Source organism: Rhinatrema bivittatum, chromosome 1, assembly GCF_901001135.1.
Source record: "Rhinatrema bivittatum chromosome 1, aRhiBiv1.1, whole genome shotgun sequence".
Lineage (NCBI taxonomy): Eukaryota > Metazoa > Chordata > Amphibia > Gymnophiona > Rhinatrematidae > Rhinatrema > Rhinatrema bivittatum.
This window is the reverse complement of record NC_042615.1, coordinates 249527261-249533487: the sequence shown is the minus strand read 5'-3', so window position 1 is coordinate 249533487 and position 6227 is coordinate 249527261. Positions and strand designations below refer to the sequence as shown.

The window sequence follows — 6227 nt, the reverse complement described above, 5'->3', positions numbered from 1 at the left end:
GCCTCCTGACCCCCACGAGACTTGCCAAAAGTCCAGCGGGGGTCCGGGAGTGACCTCCTTTCACGCCGTCCGTCCCAATACTTAAAATGGCACCGATCGCCGCCTTTTTGAGACTCAAAATCGCCGTCCCGCCAATACTCAAAATGGCGCCGATCGCCTTTGCCCTCACTATGACGGCGATCGGCGCCATTTTGAGTATTGGCGGGACGGCGATTTTGAGTCTCAAAATGGCGCCGATCGCCTTTACCCTCACTATGATGGCGATCGGTGCCATTTTGAGTATTGGCGGGATGGCTTTCTGAAGGAAATTGTTACCACATGCAGAACATCTAAATGATTTCTCTAATGAGTATGGTGTGGTTTTCCTTGATAGTGGAGAGGCCTTTTAGATCCTGCTCATTGAAGGAATTATTTCCTGATGCCCCTTTTTACATATCTTAGTTAACTAGACCCAAATATGGTATAAATATGGTATAAAAAAATTTGCAAGTAATTAAAAGTATATGAAAATATGTTCCACTTGTGGAACGTTGGTACCTAAAAGGTTAAAAACCTTTACCCATATTCTGTAGCTGAACTCTGGCTGTTCAATTTCCTGATTTTCTGGTTTTGCATGAGTTCTCTCTGCCTGACAGATATTTTTCCCACACTCAGAAATATAAATGGTTTCTCTCTTCTGTGTTTTCTGTTCTTTCCATAGTTTTTCCTTCAGACTTTGAAGTTTTGTGGACAAACCTCCTGTATAATCAACCATTACACAGTGTGGAGAACCAGGCTGGGATTGTTGAGGGATAGAAGAAATATAAGAACTGTAGAATAGGTACCATGCCATGGCAATAAAAACCTGGGGAGTACATTTTCAAACCTGCGTGCAGGCGTACATGTTCACATGCTACCCGTCGCGCACACGTCTGCTTGATTTTATAACATGTGTGCGCAGGCGCGCACATGTTATAAAATCAGGGCTCGGCACACGCAAGGGGGTGCACTACCTTCCCCCATTCCAAGCTGCACTGCCTTCCCCTGTTCCTTACCCTTCCACCCCACCTTCCCTTCCCTTCCCCTACCTCCCCTGCCCTTTCTCCCCCTACCTTTTTCTTTGTTGTTCTTTTATTTCCAAACCTACTTCAGCCCTGGGGCTGAAGTAAGTTGTGTGCACCAACCAACTGCCGGCGCAGATCCCCGGCACAGCAGCCGTGCGGAGGCCTCGGACATGCCCCCGCCCTGCCCCCAGGCTGCCTCACCCCACCCCTTGTTTGCAAGCCCTGGGACTTACACGCGTTCTGGGGCTTTACGCGCATTGCCGGCGTGCGTATGACCGGTTACGCGTGTAACCCTTTGATAATCTGGCCCTGTATCTTTTGTCTTTTCTCACATTTTTGTTTCAGGCACAAAACAGCCCAGTGCAACCAACAAACAAACAGGGAGGGGGAACCAGGTTGGGATCACTGTATGAGAATTAGAACATAACAAAGAACTGCAAAGTAAGTGGAGGGAGAAGGAATTTATTTTTTGTAATTTTCAGGGATTTTTTCCCTCAGGAAAAACAATCATCTAGTACAACCAAGAAACAAACAACAGCAAAACTCCCATGCTCATACACATTAGGCAAAGCAGGTAGGCAGAGCAGTAGCACCAAGACCTATGTGGTAGTATAAACAGCATAGCTGGCAGGCAGAGAGTTAAACAGTCATGCCCTTGTGGCAGTATAAGGTAGACATGTGCCAGCAATTCATCTTTGTTAATATTAGGAGTATGGCAACTGGACATCAGGCAGCAAGTTCCCTATGGTGGTACTAGGGTATGACAGGCAGACAGAGAGGTAACAGTCAGCTTTCTGGGGTGGTATAATTGAGTCAAGACAGGCACTGACAGGCAGAGTGGCATCAACCCATCAATGTGTTTTCATTCATCTTGCCACTCACATGGAAAATCTGGATATCCAAGCAAAAGGAGATTACATTTACAGGTAGTCCTCGGGTTACGACGGTCTCGAGTTACGTTGTTTCATGGTTACGACGCTTTATTACGACGCCTTATTCCGACTTATGGTTACGACGCTTTATTACGACGGACGTCTTATTCCGACTTACGTGGTTGTGCGTCTCCTGCCAGCCATATCACCCTTCATTATGGCTCCCAAACGTAAGCCAGACTCTTCTGATGCCAGTGCATCAAAGAAAAGGAAGGCCATCACCATGGAGGTGAAATTAGATATCATAAAGAGATCTTATAAGGGGGAAACGGCGACAGACATTGGCCGGTCATTAGGACTTAGTCGTTCTACTGTTGCTACGATTATCAAGGATAAAGATCGTATCCTTGAACATGTGAAAGGATCTGCTCCTATGAAAGCGACAGTAATAACAAAGCAGCGTAGTGGGCTTATTATTGAGATGGAAAGATTATTAGTGCTGTGGTTGGAAGACCAAAATCAACGCCGTATCCCTGTGAGCCTTATGGTTATTCAGGAGAAGGCTAGGCGATTGTTTGAGGCATTGAAAAGAGAAAAGGGGGAAGGAAGTGAAAGAGAAGAGTTTGTGGCGAGTAGAGGTTGGTTTATGAGGTTTAAGGATCGTGCCAACTTCCATAACATTAAAGTGCAAGGTGAAGCTGCTAGTGGTGATGAGAAAGCAGCAAGTGAATTTCCCAAAGCATTGGCTGAGATAATTACGGAGGGGGGTTACTGTGCTCAACAAGTGTTCAACGTGGATGAGACAGGTTTGTTTTGGAAGCGTTTGCCTAACCGTATGTACATCGCCAAGGAGGAGAAGTCAGCACCAGGTCATAAAGTCTGCAAGGAGAGACTGACTTTGCTTCTTGGGGGCAATGCTGCTGGTGACTACAAACTGAAGCCCATGCTAGTGTATCAGGCTGAGAATCCAAGGGCACTCAAGGGCATTTCCAAGGGTCAACTACCAGTCATCTGGAAGTCTAATAAGAAGGCATGGGTGACACTTGCAGTGTTTGAGGACTGGTTCACCAACCATTTTGTGCCAGGCGTGGAGCAGTACTGTACCTCCAAGGATATCCCCTTTAAGGTGTTGCTAATTCTGGACAATGCCCCTGGACACCCTGCCCATCTGGATGACTTTCACCCTAATGTCAAGGTGGTTTACCTTCCACCTAATACCACTGCCCTAATACAGCCTTTGGACCAAGGAGTCATTGCTACATTCAAAGCCTACCACCTCCGAAGGGTCATTGGTAATGCTTTAGGAGCAACAGAAAAGAATAAGGACTTGACTCTAAAGGACTTTTGGAAAGCATACAACATCCTTGATGCTGTGAAGAATATTGCCGATTCCTGGGATGAGGTGAAGCAGACCAGTATGAATGGTGTGTGGAAAAAGCTGTGTCCCCAGTTTGTGAATGATTTCACATAAGAACATAAGAACATAAGAAAATGCCATACTGGGTCAGACCAAGGGTCCATCAAGCCCAGCATCCTGTTTCCAACAGTGGCCAATCCAGGCCATAAGAACCTGGCAAGTACCCAAAAACTAAGTCTATTCCATGTAACCATTGCTAATGGCAGTGGCTATTCTCTAAGTGAACTTAATAGCAGGTAATGGACTTCTCCTCCAAGAACTTATCCAATCCTTTTTTAAACACAGCTATACTAACTGCACGAACCACATTCTCTGGCAACAAATTCCAGAGTTTAATTGTGCGTTGAGTAAAAAGAACTTTCTCCGATTAGTTTTAAATGTGCCCCATGCTAACTTCATGGAGTGTCCCCTAGTCTTTCTACTATCCGAAAGAGTAAATAACCGATTCACATCTACCCGTTCTAGACCTCTCATGATTTTAAACACCTCTATCATATCCCCCCTCAGTCGTCTCTTCTCCAAGCTGAAAAGTCCTAACCTCTTTAGTCTTTCCTCATAGGGGAGTTGTTCCATTCCCCTTATCATTTTGGTAGCCCTTCTCTGTACCTTCTCCATCGCAATTATATCTTTTTTGAGATGCGGCGACCAGAATTGTACACAGTATTCAAGGTGCGGTCTCACCATGGAGCGATACAGAGGCATTATGACATTTTCCGTTTTATTCATCATTCCTTTTCTAATAATTCCCAACATTCTGTTTGCTTTTTTGACTGCCGCAGCACACTGAACCGACGATTTCAATGTGTTATCCACTATGACACCTAGATCTCTTTCTTGGGTTGTAGCACCTAATATGGAACCCAACATCGTGTAATTATAGCATGGGTTATTTTTCCCTATATGCATCACCTTGCACTTATCCACATTAAATTTCATCTGCCATTTGGATGCCCAATTTTCCAGTCTCACAAGGTCTTCCTGCAATTTATCACAATCTGCTTGTGATTTAACTACTCTGAACAATTTTGTGTCATCTGCAAATTTGATTATCTCACTCGTCGTATTTCTTTCCAGATCATTTATAAATATATTGAACAGTAAGGGTCCCAATACAGATCCCTGAGGCACTCCACTGTCCACTCCCTTCCACTGAGAAAATTGCCCATTTAATCCTACTCTCTGTTTCCTGTCTTTTAGCCAGTTTGCAATCCACGAAAGGACATTGCCACCTATCCCATGACTTTTTACTTTTCCTAGAAGCCTCTCATGAGGAACTTTGTCAAACGCCTTCTGAAAATCCAAGTATACTATATCTACCGGTTCACCTTTATCCACATGTTTATTAACTCCTTCAAAAAAGTGAAGCAGATTTGTGAGGCAAGACTTGCCCTGGGTAAAGCCATGCTGACTTTGTTCCATTAAACCATGTCTTTCTATATGTTCTGTGATTTTGATGTTTAGAACACTTTCCACTATTTTTCCTGGCACTGAAGTCAGGCTAACCGGTCTGTAGTTTCCCGGATCGCCCCTGGAGCCCTTTTTAAATATTGGGGTTACATTTGCTATCCTCCAGTCTTCAGGTACAATGGATGATTTTAATGATAAGTTACAAATTTTTACTAATAGGTCTGAAATTTCATTTTTTAGTTCCTTCAGAACTCTGGGGTTCAAGAGTCAGTGACTACTGTCACTGACTCTTGACAAGAGTCAGTGACTACTGTCATAAAGAACGTTGTTATTATGAGTAAGACAATGAATCTGGAGGTGGAGGAGGATGATGTCACAGAGCTACTGGCATCTCATGGAGAGGAGTTATCTTCTGAGGACCTCATTCAACTGGAGAAGCAGATGATAGAGGAAGAGGAAGATGTACCAACCCCAGAACCCAAGAGATTTACAAGGCAGGGCTTGGCAGGAGGATTTGCCTTGATAGAGAAAGGGTTGTCAAGGTTTGAGGCTGAGGATCACGACACGGAAAGGTACACTAGGGTTGCCAGAGGAGTCATGGATTCCCTTAGGTGTTACAAGGAGATCTTGGAGGAGAAGAAGATGGTCTCCTTCCAGGCTAACCTGCAGCAGTACTTTAAGAAGGTAGAGAGACCTGCAACAGATCCTGGACCTGTACCCTCTACTTCACCTATCCCTCTGGACTCACCTGCCAATCTTGACTCGGCTGCCCCAGTATCTCCAGCACCTTCTGCAGCTTCCTCCCAATAAGCCTGTTCTCTCTTTGGAATTGTTCTCTGTTTTTTACAGTACAGTACGTAAGTACTACAGTTTTTTTTATTACAGTACTGTACACTGTTTATGACTGTACTGTTGTACAGTATTTCATTATTAAACCTACTGCACAATATTTTACTGTACTTGTGTGTTTATTGATAATTACTAACTAAATGTGTTAGTATAGGCTAAGTGTTTACAGTACAGTACTGTATGAACGTATGGTCCGACTTACGTCGAAATTCGGTTTACGACGCTGCGTAAGAACGGATCAACGTCGTAAGTCGAGGACTACCTGTATAAATATCAACTTTTCCATTAACTGTGGCACCAAACTTGAGCGATGATGGCTCACAATGTCTCTTGTCATTGAAAAGACACATTCAGTGGGAATGCTGGTTGGTGGGTAAAAAAGACAGCACTGTGCCACTTTGGCTAGGTCTGACCAAATGGTGGACTTGTTAGCCCAATATGCAAGTACATTTAGTTATTTATTTATTTAATTCTTTTCTATACCGACATTCATGGCGCATGTCATATCACATCAGTTTACATCGAACAAGGGTATATTAACATTAACTTAATCATAGTCGTAGCTAGGAAGGTACTGGTAGAGTTAAAAGAAGAGGTAAGTTACAATGAAACAAAGGTTACTAGAACTTGTAGGAAGGA

The 6227-nt window shown here is 43.9% G+C and overlaps 1 pseudogene; it reads left to right on the top strand.

The window, feature by feature from the left end:
* The first annotated feature begins 2114 nt into the window (after positions 1 to 2114).
* LOC115094171 lies at positions 2115 to 5549 on the top strand (annotated as a pseudogene).
* Positions 5550 to 6227: the final 678 nt, after the last annotated feature.